The sequence below is a fragment of the Gracilinanus agilis genome, chromosome 1 (genome assembly GCF_016433145.1).
Source record: "Gracilinanus agilis isolate LMUSP501 chromosome 1, AgileGrace, whole genome shotgun sequence".
NCBI lineage: Eukaryota > Metazoa > Chordata > Mammalia > Didelphimorphia > Didelphidae > Gracilinanus > Gracilinanus agilis.
Genome location: NC_058130.1, coordinates 275,485,935 through 275,501,075, shown reverse-complemented (window position 1 = coordinate 275,501,075; position 15,141 = coordinate 275,485,935).

The following is a 15,141-nucleotide window of genomic DNA, read 5'->3' as shown; positions in this document are numbered from 1 at the left end:
CAAGCCTTTCAAGGAAAATTCTAAGAAAAAATTTCCAGGACCAAATGGAATCACAAATGAATTCCACTGAACATTCAAAGAACAACTAATTGAGAGGAGAAGCAGCCCATAAGAGCCTACTCATGGGGCAGTAGGGTGTCCGTGCCCACGTGCCATGGAAGGAGCCCCAATCTTGGCCACTGAGGAAATGCTAGCATGCTCTCCCAGCCCCCACCTGATGCCCGGCTCCCCCTCCAGCACCTCCCCCATTCCCCAGTAGACCCTCCCCCCAGCAGTCTCCCTCAATCCACCCAGTTCAGCTTCTGAATGGAATGAAGCCAAAGATGGCACCAGAGAGGGTGGAGGGGCTTCTTCCTGACCAGTCCAAAGCCCTTTTCAAGCTTGAGGCTCCCTGTTTCTCCCTGTGGGGGAGAGGCTCCCCTGAGGGTAGAGGAAGGGCCTGGGAGCCCCTCTGAGCCCTCCCCCTCTCCTTCCCCATAGGCGCACAAATAGGAAGTCTCCCCACCTTGGGGCACCCACCCCCTGAAGAGGTGTGTTCCCAGCAGAGAGCCTGGAGCTAGAGGGAATGGCCCCTGGGACCCTGAGGCCCCCCTCATAGCCATGTTGAAGTCAGGATGATGGATAGTTACCTGCTTAGAATGTGGAATGAACCTGTGCCTTTGGATAACACTTGAGATTGACTTCAGATTTATCACTGTTTCTTCAAGATGCAATATTCTTCTTCCCTCAAATTATCCCAGGATATGATTCACTAGAGCCTCTGGGATTCTTGATAAAGCTCAAGTCAGATGGGTCAATAACACTCAAGGATGTGGCTGTGGATTTCACCCAGGAGGAGTGGGGCCTGTTGGACCATTCTCAAAAAGAGCTGTAACTGGAGGTCATGCTAGAGAATGTGCAGAATCTACTCTCTGTGGGGCTTCCAGATCCTAGAGAAAAAATTTATCTCCTGTTTTCAGCAAGAAGCACCATGGCTGCTAGAGCAAAAAGACCCAAGGAGCTCTTGTCCAGAGGCTGAGACTACTTTTGAAGTGAAAGAAATGAGTACAATGCCAAGCCTCTTTGTGGAAGGATATGGCCCCCAATGATGCATGAATGAGAGTTCCTGTGACTTCATTTTGAGAGAAATCATTGACTCTAAAATCAAGGTAAATAAAAATCCAAAGACTGATGGTGTATTTGATGAGACAATGGAGAAATTCAGCCAATATTCAGTCCTAAATCAGTATATGAAATTAACCTCAGGAAATGACTGTTGTCAGGATAGTGAATATAGCAAATGCTCTGCTGAAGAAGGAAGACTTATTTAGTGGCATGAGAAAGCTCTGGATATGCCCATGTATTAAGGTAACCTGGGGGAATGCCCTTGAGCTGGAGATTAGACCTCATTAGACATCCCAAATGGAAATATGTAAAGATTGTTTCTATGAATAATAAAGGTGGTAAACCTTCCAGTCAGGACTTTGAGCTTGCTGCACATCAAATAATGCACAGTGGAGAGAAACTTTATGAACGTAAACAATGTGGAAAGGCTTTCACAAATAGGGGCCAACGTACTGCACATCAGAGAAGCCACAGTGAAGAGAAACCTTATGAATATAAAGAGTGTGGAAAGGCTTTTACATGGAAGGTCACTCTTCTTGCACATCAGAGCATCCACACTGGAGAGAAACCTTATGAATGTAAACAATGTGGAAATGTTTTACATGGAAGTGCTCTTTTACCAAAAATCAGAGAATCCACACTAGAATGTAATGTAAATATAAACACTGTGAAAAGGCTTTCACCTGGAGGGAGTCTTGCCAAACATCAGAGCATCCATATTGGATTGAAACTTTGTAAATATTAATTTGGATAGGCTTTTATATAAAGCGCCACAGTTGTTTCATGTCAGAAAATCTGCACTGGAGAGAAACCTTATGAGTGTGGCTGATCTTATAGTTGGCACTCTTAGCTTATATGACATAAGAGGGTCCACACTAGAAAGAAACTTTAGGAATATGACCAATGTGGTAAGGCCTTCAGGAATCAAACATCTCTTATTTCCAACTAAGAATTCTTTTTTTAATAGGCATCTTATTATTATTATGAATGAAGAAAGACATTGAAATGGAGAGTCCAGAGGTTTTTCAGTATGAGAAAATGTCTTCTGATCAGACCAGTTCCAGGTGGATTCCTTGGAGGAAGGCTGTCAGCCAGGATCCTATTTTTTACTTCATATCAGAGGATTCATAGTGCAGAACGTACTGAATCAGTGTGCTCAAGTTGTATGTATTTTCCTCAGGAGGAGGATGATTGCTATTATTTAGGGAAATGCAATTTATAGTAAGGCTGAGGGATCACCCCATATATTTTAGGTTTGCTATTATGACAGAAAAGGAAAGTGAGAAAATTGGAGGAAATGTGGGAAAACTGAGATACTAATGAACTATTGGTGGATTTGTGAACTGATTCAGAAATTCTGGAGAGAGCAATTTGGAACTATGTACAAAGGACATTAAAAAAAAAACAAAAAAGAAAAGGACCTATAATTATTGAAAAAAAGATCACCTAAAGCTGCTATTTTTGGGGTGATGAAAGAATTGGAAAGTAAGAGGAAGCTCATCAATTGGGAATTTGCTAAGTAAATGGTGGCATATGATTGTAATGGAATATTATTATTTTATAATTAATAATAATAAGGAGTGCTGAAAAACCTGGAAAATCTTGAGAACTGGTACAGACCGAACTTAGAAATAGCAGGAGAACATTGCATATCCTGAGATCAATATCTTACATAGAACAACTGCGAATTGAGGTATTCTCAACAATAGAATGATCTAAAACAGTTCCAAAGGAATCATAATAAAAATTTCAGACATTTCCTATGAACTGATGGAGTCTGAATCCAGAAATAGATGATAAATTTTCACTTAAAAAACAAAAAAAGACAAAAAAAGAACAACTAATCCCAATAATATACAAATTATTTGACAAAATAAGAAAAGGAGTCTTACCAAATTCTTTGTATGACACAAATATGGTACTGATTCCAAAGCCAGGCAGACCAAAAACAGAGAAAGAAAATGACAAACCAATCTCCTTAATGAACATAGATTCAAAAATCTTAAATAAAACATTAACAAAAAAGACTCCAGCAAGTGATTACAAGGATTACCCACTATGACCAGGTAGAATTTACCCCAGGAATGCAAGGATATTAGGAAAGCCTTTCACATGATTGATCCTATCAATAATCAAACCAATGGACATCACATGATTATCTCAAAAATGCAGTAAAAGTCTTTGACAAATAGAACACCCATTCCTACTGAAAACACTAGAAAGCATAGGAAAAGAAGGGCCATATAAAACATTATATTTAATATATATAATATAATAATAAACAATATATTTAAAACCATCAGCAAATGTCATCTGCAATGGGGAGAAATTAGAAGTATACCTAATAAGATCAGGAATGAACTAAAGATGACCATTATTACCTCTATTATTTTATATTGTACTAGAAATGCTAGCAGTAGCTATTACAGAAGAAAAAATAAATTGAAGGGATTACAGTAGGCAATGAGGAAACTAAACTATCAATTTTTACAGATGATATGTTGGCATACTTAAAGAATCCCAGAAAATCAAATAAAAAATTACTGGAAACAATTAACAACTATAGCAAATTTGCAGGGTACAAAATAAACCCATATAAATCTTCAGCATTTCTATATATTTCCAATAAAATTCTGCAGCAGGAGTTAGAAAGAGAACCTCTATTTAAAATCATTCTAGACAATAGAAAATATTTAGGAATGTATCTACCAAGACAAACACAACTGCAAAACTATAATAGCATTTTACACAACTAAAACTAGATCTAAATAACTGTAAAAACATTAATTACTCATCAGTAGGATGAGCTAACATAATAAAAATTATAATCTTACCCAACTAATCTACTTATTCAGTCCCATATCTATAAAACTACCAAAAATTTTTTATAGAATTGTAAAAAAATTATAACAAAGTTCATCTGGAAGAAGAAGAGATTAAGAATATTAAGGGGGAAAAACTGTGAAAGATGGGGGCCTAACTGTACCAGATCTTAACCTGTACTATATAGCAGTAATCATCAAAACAATATACTACTGGCTAAGAGACAGAAGGGTGGATTAGTGGAATAGACTAGAGGTAAATGACCTCAGCAAGCTAGTGTTTAATAAACCCAAAGACCTAAGTTTTGGGGACTAGAACTATCTACTTGACAAAAATTGCTGGGAAAATTAGTAAACAGTATAGGAAAAATTAGGTTTAGATCAAGATCTTATGCCCTAAACCAAGATAAATTCAAAATGTGTGAATGGCTTAAATATAAAAAGTGAATTCATAAATAAATTAGGTGAATGTAGAATAGTATACCTGTCATATCTGTGGGAAAGGAAGGAGTTTAAGACCAAGCAAGAGATAGAGTATATTGCAAAATTTAAAATGAATTACTTAAAATAAAAAGTTTTTGTACAAACAAAACCAATGCAACCAAAATTAGAGGGAAAGAAACAACTGGGAGTGCATTTTTATAATAAAACTCTTTGATAAAAATTTAATTTCGCAAATATATAAGTAACTAAGTCAAACTTACAAAAAAATCAAGCCATTCCCCAATCAACAAATGGTAAATGGACAACGAATAGGCAGTTTTCACATGAATAAATAAAAACTATTAATACACATGAAAAAGTGTGGTAAATTTCCCCTGATTAGGGAAATGCAAATTAAAACAAATCTGAGGTACCACATACACCTAGCAGACTGGCCAATATGTAAGCAAAGGAAAATGATAAGTGTTGGAGGGGATGTTGTAAAATTGGGACACTAATATACTGCTGGTAGAGTTGTGAATTGCTCCAACAATTCTAGAGGGCAGTTTGGAACTATGCACAAAGGGCTTTAAAAAGAATGCCTGGAGGGGCAGCTGGGTAGCTCAGTGGATTGAGAGCCAGACCTAGAGATGGGAGGTCCTAGGTTCAAATCCGGCCTCAAACACTTCCCAGCTGTGTGACCCTGGGCAAGTCACTTGACCCCCATTGCCTACCCTTACCACTCTTCCACCTATAAGTCAATACACAGAAGCTAAGGGTTTAAAATTAAAAAAAAAAAAGAATGCCTGGGGACTTCCAGTTTAAGATGGCCCCAGAGTAGAGGCAGGTCTCTTCTTTCCACCAACTGAGATAAATTGCTCAAAAGGACAAACCAAAATAAGATGAGCAAAGGGGCTCCACTTTAGGGCACAACACAGAAGGGAGGAAAAGTTTGGGCATTTCCCTGCTAAAAGAGAGCAAAATTACTTTCACCAAAGGGTGAGCTCATTGCCCCTCACCTACTCCACCTGGAATGCCAGAGTCAGAGTGAGTGTGAAGCAACCTCTAGTTTCTCAGGCATGCAGGCTGAGTTCACCACAGACTTACCCCTAAGAGCAGCGAGACTTGTGATCCCAGGAGGCTGAGGAAATGTGGAGAGAGGTCACAGAGACTGGGCAGAGAGGGGCTGCTAGGAGCAGACACCAGAGAGACTTGAAAAATAGCCTGAGTGCAAAAATTCCTCCAGAGCTCAATACAGAGACTTGCCTCCTACAGTCCACACTCACACCTCTCCAGGGAAATCTCTAGGTTCTCAAGGACTGGCTGAGGATACCATAAACTTGCACATAAGAGCAGCAAGACTCAAAAAATAGCCTCAGGGCAAAAACCTGTCTAGAGCTCAATACAAAAATCGCCCACCTTTCTCACTCAGACTGCTGCCTGGGAAGGAAAATAAGCAATGGCCACCAACCCCCAAGAACTACAATTGACAACAACCAAAAAAAAAAAAACCAAAACAAGAAGAAAACCTTAAACCTGGATCATTTTAATTCAGAAAAATTCTAGACTGAAGAGGTGACTGCAGAAAACAATTAACAAGTAAATACATTCAAAGCTTCCCAAAACATGAAAATTGGTCGCAAGTTCTTGAAGGGCTCAAATCTGAGATTATGAGAATGATAGAAGAGACATGGTGAGAAAAGTAGGAAATAGTACTAAGAGAAAATAACAATTTAAAAATAGAATCTCCCACTTGGAAAAAGAAGCCAAGTTATCAAATGAAATGATAAGCAAATTGAAGACCAGCTATGAACTGCTGGAAGCCATTAAAAGCAGGATAGATCAAACTGAAAAAGAAAATCAAAAGGTCTTGGGTGAACACAAGAATGGGACAAGGAAAAACCAATGATCTCACAAGACAGCAAGAATTAATAAATCAGTCTAAAGAATGACAGATTAGAAGGAAACACAAAATATCTCATAAAGATTTTCATTTACTTGTAAAACGGTCAAGGAGAGAAAATTTGAGAATCATAGGCCTACATGAAAACCTAGAGATAAACAGAAATCTTGACATCATACTTCAAGAAATTATCTAAGAAAACTGTCCTGATGTTCTTCAACAAGAGGGCAAAATAAACATTGAAAAAGTCTAGAGATCATCCTCTACATTAAATCCTTAAAAGACAACCCCCAGGATTGTAATTGCCAAATTCAAGAGCTTCTAGGTGAAAAAGAAAATATTACAAGAAGCCTGAAACAGAAAATTCAGATATCAAGGAGCACCAATCAGGATTACACAGCATTTAGTAGCCTCCATAATGAAGGACCTCAAGGCTTGTAATATGAGTATATACTTGCAGGGGAAAGTATGGACATTCAACAAATTAGAAGATTATCAAATATTTGCAAAGAGAAGACCAACTAAACAGAAAATGTGATACCCAAATACCCAAACCAAGAGAAACATGAAAAGGTAAATAAGGGCTTAAATAAGGTCAAATTATTTATATTCCTATATGAAAAAATGTTTGTTGTAACTCACAAAAATTGTATTCACTATTTTAGTAATTAGAAGTATTATTCATAGAGATTGGGGTAATAAGTGGTTTAATTTGATATGTAAAAACATCAAAGAGGGGAATAGAGGATGGCACCAAGAAATACTTGAAGAAATAAGAAAATTAGAATAATCTATATCACACAAAGAGGTGCATGGGAGGGGGAGTGGAATACTATTATAAGAATGAAAGGAAGAGAGTGATAATAGGTAATAATCAAACTTTACTCTCAGTGTAATCAATTCTGAGAGGGAAGAGCATCTAGATCCATTGCAGTATTGAATTCTATATTACCCTATAGAGAAGTTGAGAAGGAAAAACTGAGGGGGTAGTGGGGTGGGGAGTACAAAAAAAGAGGGAAAAAGAGAGGGTAGAGAATTTAATAGACATTAAAAAATGAGAGAGGAATAAAAAGGAGGGGCAGAAAGGGTAGGATGGGGATTAGGACACTAATTAAAAGCAAAACACTAGTATAGAAGGAAATAGTGAAAGAAGAAAGGGCACAACTAGAAGGAAACTAAAATGTTGGAGAATACACAACTGGTAATCTTAACTCTGAATATGAATGGGATGAACACACCCATAAAATGGAAGCAAATAGCAGAGTGGAATAGAAGCCAAAATGCCACTATATGTTGTCTACAAGAAACACAAATGAGGCAGATAGACACACACACAGGGTGAATGTAAAAGACTAGAGCAACATGTATTGGGCATCAACTGAGAAAAAGAAGGAAGGAGTTGCAATGATTTCTGACAAAGTCAAAGTAAAAATTGATCTGATTAAAGAGATAGGGAAGGCAATTACATCCTTATGAAAGGCAGTATAAACAATGAGGAAATATCAGTACTCAACATGTATGCACCAAATGTCATAACAACCAAATTTCTAAATTAGAAACTAGTGGAGCTTAAGGAGGAAATAGATACTAAAACTACACTAGTGGGAAAGCTGAACATTTCTCTATCATATCTAGATAAATCAAACCAAAAAATAAATGAGAAAGAGGAAAGAGATGTGAATGAAATTTTAGAAAAATTAGAGTTAATAGATGTGTGGAGAAAAATAAATAGGGACAAAAAGGAATACACCTTCTTTTCAGCAGTACGTGGTACATTCACAAAGACTGACCATGTTTAAGGGTATAAAAACATGACAATCAAGTGCAAAAGAGCAAAAATTATAAATGCAATCTTTTAGGATCATAATGCAATAAAAATAATAATTAGCAAGGGTACAAAGAAAGGAGAATAAAAAAATTAATTGGAAATTAAATAATATGATTCTGCAAAATCAATTAGTCAAAGAACAAATCAAAGAAACAATTCATAATTTCATTGAAGAGAAGGACAATGATGGGATATCTTATCAAAATTTATGGGACACAGCCAAAGCAGTACTCAGGGGAACATTTATATACTTGAGTACATATATTAACAAATTAGGGAGGGCAGAGATCAATGACTTGGGCATGCAAATTAAAAACTAGGAAGTGAACAAATTTAAAATCCCCAGATAAGAACTAAATTAGAAATCCTAAAAGTAACGGAGAAATTAACAAAATCAAAAGTGAAAGAACTATTGAATTAATAAATAAGACTAGAAACTGGTACTTTGAAAAAACAAATAAAATAGACAAAGTACTGGTTAATCTAATTTAAAAAAGGGAAGAAGAAAACAAATTGGCAGTATCAAAGATGAAAAGGGAGACCTCACCTCTAATGAAAAGGAAATTAAGACACTCATTAAAAAATACTTTGCCTAATTACATGCCAATAAATATGGCAATCTAGAGGAATGAATATTTACAAAAATATAAATTGCTTAGATTAACAGAAGAAATAGAATACTTAAATAATTCCATAACAGAAAAATAAATAGAACAAGCCATCACAGAAGTCACTAAGGAAAAATTCCGCATAGCCAGATGGATTTCAAAAGTGAATTCTATCAAAGTTTTGAAGAACAACTAATGTGAATACTACATGAACTATTTGACAAAATAAGCAAAAAGGAGTTCTACCAAACTCCTTTTATGGTACAAATATGGTACTGATTCCAAATCCAGGAAGATCAAAAAGAGAAAGAAAACTAGTAGCAAAAAGACTCCAGCAAGTGATCAGAAGGGTTATTCATTATGATCAGGTGGGATTTATACCAGGAATGCAAGGATGATTCAACATTAGAAAAACCATTCACATAATTGACCTTATCAAGTAGTAAACCAACAAAAATCACTACAATCATTCCTATTGAAAACACTAGGAAAAATAGGAATAGAAGGTCCTTTCCTAAAAATAATAAACAGCATATATCTAAAACCATCAACAAGCATCATCTACAATGGTGATAAATTAGGAGCATTCCCAATAAGATCAGGAGTGAAACAAGGATGCCCATCATCACCTCTATTATTTAATATTGTACTAGAAACACTAGCAGTAGCAAGAAAAGAAGAAAAAGAAATTGAATGTATTAAAATAGGCAATGAGGAGAGTAAACTATCACTCTGCAGGTGATATTATGGTCTACATAAAAAATACTAGGGAATCAACTAAGAAGCTAGTGGAAAAAATCAACAACTTTAGCAAAGTTGCAGGATACAAAATAAACTCACATAAATCATCAGCATTTCCATACATTTCTATCACATCACAGCAGGAAGAGTTAGAAAGAGAAATTCAATTTAAAAATACTCTAGACAATATAAAATACTTGGGAATCTATTTGCCAAGACAAACACAGGAACTATATGAACACAACTACAAAACACTTTGCAAGCAATTAAAACTAGATTTAAACAATTGGAAAAACGCTCATGTGTAGGATCAACTAACATTATAAAATGAGAGTTCTACCCAAATTAACTCACTTATTCAATGCTACACTTATAAATCTACCAAGAAACTTTTTTACTGAATTAGAAAAAAAAACTATAACAAAGTTTATTTGGGAGAACAAAAGATCAAGAATATCAAGGGAAATAATATAAAAAAATGTGAATGGGATGCTTAGCAATACCAAATCTTAAACTATAGTGTATATCAGTGGTCATCAAAACAATATGGTTCTGGTTAAGTGACAGAAGGGAGAATTTGTGGATTAGATTTGGGGTAAATTACTTCAGCAAGACAGTTTATGATAAACCCAGAGGTCCCAGCTTTTGGGACAAAAATCTACTATTTAACAAAAGCTGCTGGGAAAATTTGAAAACAGTATGTGAGAGATTAGGTATAGATTAACATTTCACACCCTACACCAAGATAAAGTGAGAATGGGTGAATGACTTGAATATAAAGAAGGAAACTTCAAGTAAATTAGGTAAACATAGAATAGTATACCTGTTAGATCTTTGGGAAAGGAAAGATTTCAACACCAACTAAGAGTTAGAAAAAATTACAAAATTTAAAATAATTAATTTTCATTAAATTATAAATTTTTGTACAAACAAATCCAGGGCAACCAAAATTAGAAGGGAAGCAACAAATTGGGAAAAAACATCTTTATAATAAAAATCTCACAAATATCTAATTACTCAAAATTTTAAGGAGTTAAAGCAATCGTACAAAAAATCAAGCCATTTTCCAGTTGCTAAATGGGCCAGGGGCATGAATAGGCAATTTTCAGATAAATAAATCAAAAGTATCACTAAGTACATGAAAAAGTGTTCTAAATCTCATAATTAGAGAAATGTAAATCAAAACAACTCTGAGGTACCACCTCATACCTAGTTGATTAGCTAATACGACAACAAAGGAAAGTAATAAATGTTGGAGGGGATGTGGCAAAATAGTGACATTAATGCATTGCTGGTGGACTTGTGAATTGATGCAGACATTCTAAATGGCAATTTGGAACTATGCCAAAAGGGCTTTAAAAGACCATTTGGCTTTTGGTCCAGCCATACCACTGCTGGGTTTATACCTCAAAGAGATAATAAGGAAAAAGCCTTGTACAAAATTATTTATAGCCGCACTCTTTGGGGTGGCAATAAATTGGAGAATGATGAGATATCCTTCAATTGGGGAATAGCTAAACAAATTGTGACATGTGTTCATTGTGGAATATTATTGTGCTAAAAGGAATAATGAATGGAAGGAATTCCATGTGAACTAGAACATTGTACACAGAGATAGATACACTCTGGCAAAATCATATGTAATGGACTTCTCTTTTAGAAGCAATGCAATGATCCAGGACAATTCTGAAGGACTTATGAGAAAGAATGCTATCCTCATACAGAGAAAATACTTTAGGAATAGAAACACAGAAGAAAAACATACCATTGATCATATGGTTCAATAGGGATATGATTAGGGTTTTAAAGTTAAAAGACCACTCTATTGGAAATATGAATAACATGGAAATAAGTTTTGAACAATGATACATATGTAACTTAGTGGAATTGCTTGTCAACTCTGGGATGGGGGAGGCAAAAGTGTGTGTGTGGGGGGGATCATGAATTTTAAAAAAAGGAAAAAAATTTCAAGGGGTATAAGTTGGCTTATGTACATCATGGATATACCCTTTGGCATAGGTTCCCAAACCTGAGCCAGCAGATGTGCAGTGATGGGATGTGGCTTGCTCTTGGCTTGTTCTTTGCTTCTTGCTGGTTCTACTTTCCTCTCATCCCAGTGCCCCAGATTTTCATTGCCTACCTTTTAGGTTTTTCTTTTCTTGAGAGTTGTTTCACTGTCTCCTTGATGGTTCTTTCATGCCTGTATTTGTTTTGTGGGGATACTTTAATCTTGGTCAGAAAGGACTCTCATGGTGGTACAGGGCTGCTGAAGATTACTCTGCCATCTTGGAACCCCTTCTCAACAAGTTTAAAAAAAAAGAAAAATGCATATTAGGTGGAAACAATGGAAGGTAATAGGTGAAGTATAAGTTCATAATGTGGTCCTATTTAAAATAGTATTCAGTGTGAAACTCAGAATACTGGTGATATGAGCCAAATCCTACAAGAGTTCTTTATTTCCATCTATATTGGGAGAAAAAGAAGCATCTAAGAAGAGATAATCTCTCCTCTTGGGATAAAAGAAACCCTAAATAATAACTGATAAAATAAGTCAAGTCTATTTGATTAATCTTTTTATGTTTTTCTCTGAGAGGGACCTTTGCATTTAAAATGACAGGGAAAGTGGATGAAAGGCTTTTATAAGATAAGTAAAAAGATAGTAGATAAGCACCTATATTGATCTTGATAAATTCATGTCACCTTGTCCAGATGAACCACACCCTTAGGTTCTGAATGAATTGGCATATGTGACTGAAAAGCACTGTCAGTGAAACTTGAAAGAGCATGGAAATTAGTAGAGATATCACTTCATGGGAGAAGGGAAAATGTTACAGTTATTTTCCAAAGGGAAAAGAACAGTCAGCAAACTATGGGCCAATTAACTTGACTTCAATTCCTGGGAAAAATTCTATAATGGATCATTAAAGAGGTGATTAGTGAACATCTAGAAATTGAAGTGGTGATTACATAGAGCCAAAATGGCTTTATCAAGAACAAGTCATGCCAGACTGATCTAATTCCCTTATTTGACAGGATTAAGAAAATAGTAGATGGGAGGAATGTTGTAGCTGTAGTTTGCCTATATTTTAGGAAAGCATTTGCTTAATTGTCTCATGCTATTCTCGTAGAGAGTGGATATGTGGATTCGAGGATAATTCAATTAGATGAAATCCAAATTGATTGAATTGCTAGACACTTCATAGAGGAGTCATCTAGGGTTCAATGTTAACTTAGAAGGTGGTTTCCTATAAAGTGTCCCAAGGCTTGGATCTGTGCTATTTAACATTTTAAACAATAACATGGATAAATGCATAATAACAAGAACAACAATAATTATCAATAGGTAGAATTGATGTAGCATTTATGATGAACAGGTATTGTAGTAAGCACTTTACAAATATCTCATTTGCTCTTCACCACAACCATATAATATAGGTTCTATTATTATCTTCTTTTTACTAATGAGGAAACAGGCTTAAGAAGAGTTGTAATTTACCCTAGGTCATTTGATTAGTAATCATAAATGATATGATCATCAAAATTGCAGATGATATTGGAATAGGAAAGATAACTAACATAGTGAATGACAATCAGAATCCCGAAGGGTCTAGAAAAGTTATGCTCTAGGTGCTAGTGTACTTGGCTAAATCTACGCTAAAATTCAAAAAGCCTAACTGTAGTCTTTGCATTTGGGTTAAACAAACACACACATACATTCGCACACACTCAAAACTTCTCAAGTAGAAGATGGAGGAGACAAAGTCTCAGTTTGTTTATTTGTTTTTTATACCATTACCTTCTGTTTTAGATCAGTCTTTAAATCAATACTGTATATTGATCCAAAGGAAGAAGAGTAGAAAGGTCTCTAGACAATAGAAGTAAAGTGACTTGCATGGATCACACAGCCAGGCAGTGTCTGAGGACAGATTTGAACCCAAGATCTCCCATTCTTAGGTTTGTTTCTCAATTCACTGAACTACATCTCATTGTTTGTTTAGAAAAGATTGGTTTGTTCTTTAAGGACTATGAGCTCAATATGTTTGGGCAGTAAAATGGGGCATCAAGAAAGATATTACAGTATTGGTTGCATTCAAAGAAATATAGCTTCTAGAAATAAAGAGGGGTTGGTCCTTCCATTTTCTTTTTATTTAATCTAGAATATTTTATTCCATTCTTAGTGTCAGACAATCTGGAATATTTTATTCCATTCTTAGTGTCACAGTTTGGAAAGAATATTGATCAATTAGAGACTATCCAGAGAAGGGCAATTAGAATTTTTCCAATAATCTGTCACATGAAGATATTAACTGAAGGAGCTAGGGATTTTTAAACTGGAGAAGGAAAAAAATTGGAAACAATAACTGACTTCAAGTTTTTGAAGGATTGCCATATGTATGGAGGACTGGACTAGTTATGTTTTATTTCAAAAGGCAAAATAAGGAAAAATAATATAAATTTCAGAGACAAATTTAGGGCCGATGTCATGAAAAAAATCCTAAAAAATTATAGTTGTCTATATGTAGATTACATTCCTTTGATATGTGTGGTTTTCCTATGTTAGAGCTAGATAGGTAACTACTTTTCCAGCAGGTTAGAAGGGAGATTCTCTCTATGTATGAATCGATTTGAGTTGGTCATTGAAGTTACTTCCAACACTCAAATCCAATGTGATTTTCTGTGTTTCACAAGATCATAAAACTTTTATGGGCACATGTTTTAAAAAAAGTGAAATACTATGATGTTTTATGTTTTTTTTGTTCATACTATAATTGATAGTCTTATTATTATCTCAGCATGAAGGAAACCAAACTATTTCCTGGCAATATTGCCATACTTGTAATATCTGCTGAGTTCTCTAGATAATTCATTCGAGATAAGGAGTGTCTTGTTTGGATTTAAATTCTTCCCTTAGTCATAGGACTGAGAGGTAAACTATTTTGTACTCCCCTAATTTGTTTATGATATCACCCTTTATTTCGAAATCATATATTCACTTTTACTTTAGCTTGGTATGTGGCACAAGGTGTTTGTCTATGCCTAATTTCTGCCATACTGTTTTCCCAGTTTTCCCAGATTTTTTTTTTGTCAAGTAGTGAGTTTTTCTACCAAAAGCTTGTATCTTTGGGACTGTTAAACACTAGGTTACTATGGTTATTTACCACTTCATGTTGAGTAATTAATGTATTACACTGCGTCACTCTTATTTCTTTGTCAGTACAGATTGTTTTGAGGGTTATCACTTTATAATATAGTTTGAGATCCAGTACAGCTGTCACCTTCCTATGCAATTTTTTCATTAATTTCCTTCATATTCTAAGTCTTTTGTTCTTCCATATGTATTTTGATATTATTTTTATAGCTCCAGGAGATAATTTTGGGTAACTGATTGGTATGACACTGAATAAGTAACTTAATTTAGAAAGAGGAATTGTCATTGTATTATACTGGCTTGGGGTACTCATTGGAAATTAACATTTTTCCATTTATTTAGATCTGGTTTTATTTGTGTGGAAAGTGATTTTTAGTAATGATCATACATTTCCTAGGCTTGTCTTGGCAGGTAGACTCCTAGGTAGTTAATATGGTCTACAAATATTTTAAATGGGATTTCTCTTCCTATCACTTGCTAGTGGACTTTATAGTTATTGTAGAGAAATGATGATGACTCATGTGAGTTTATTTTATATCTTGCAATTTAGCTGAAATTGGTTA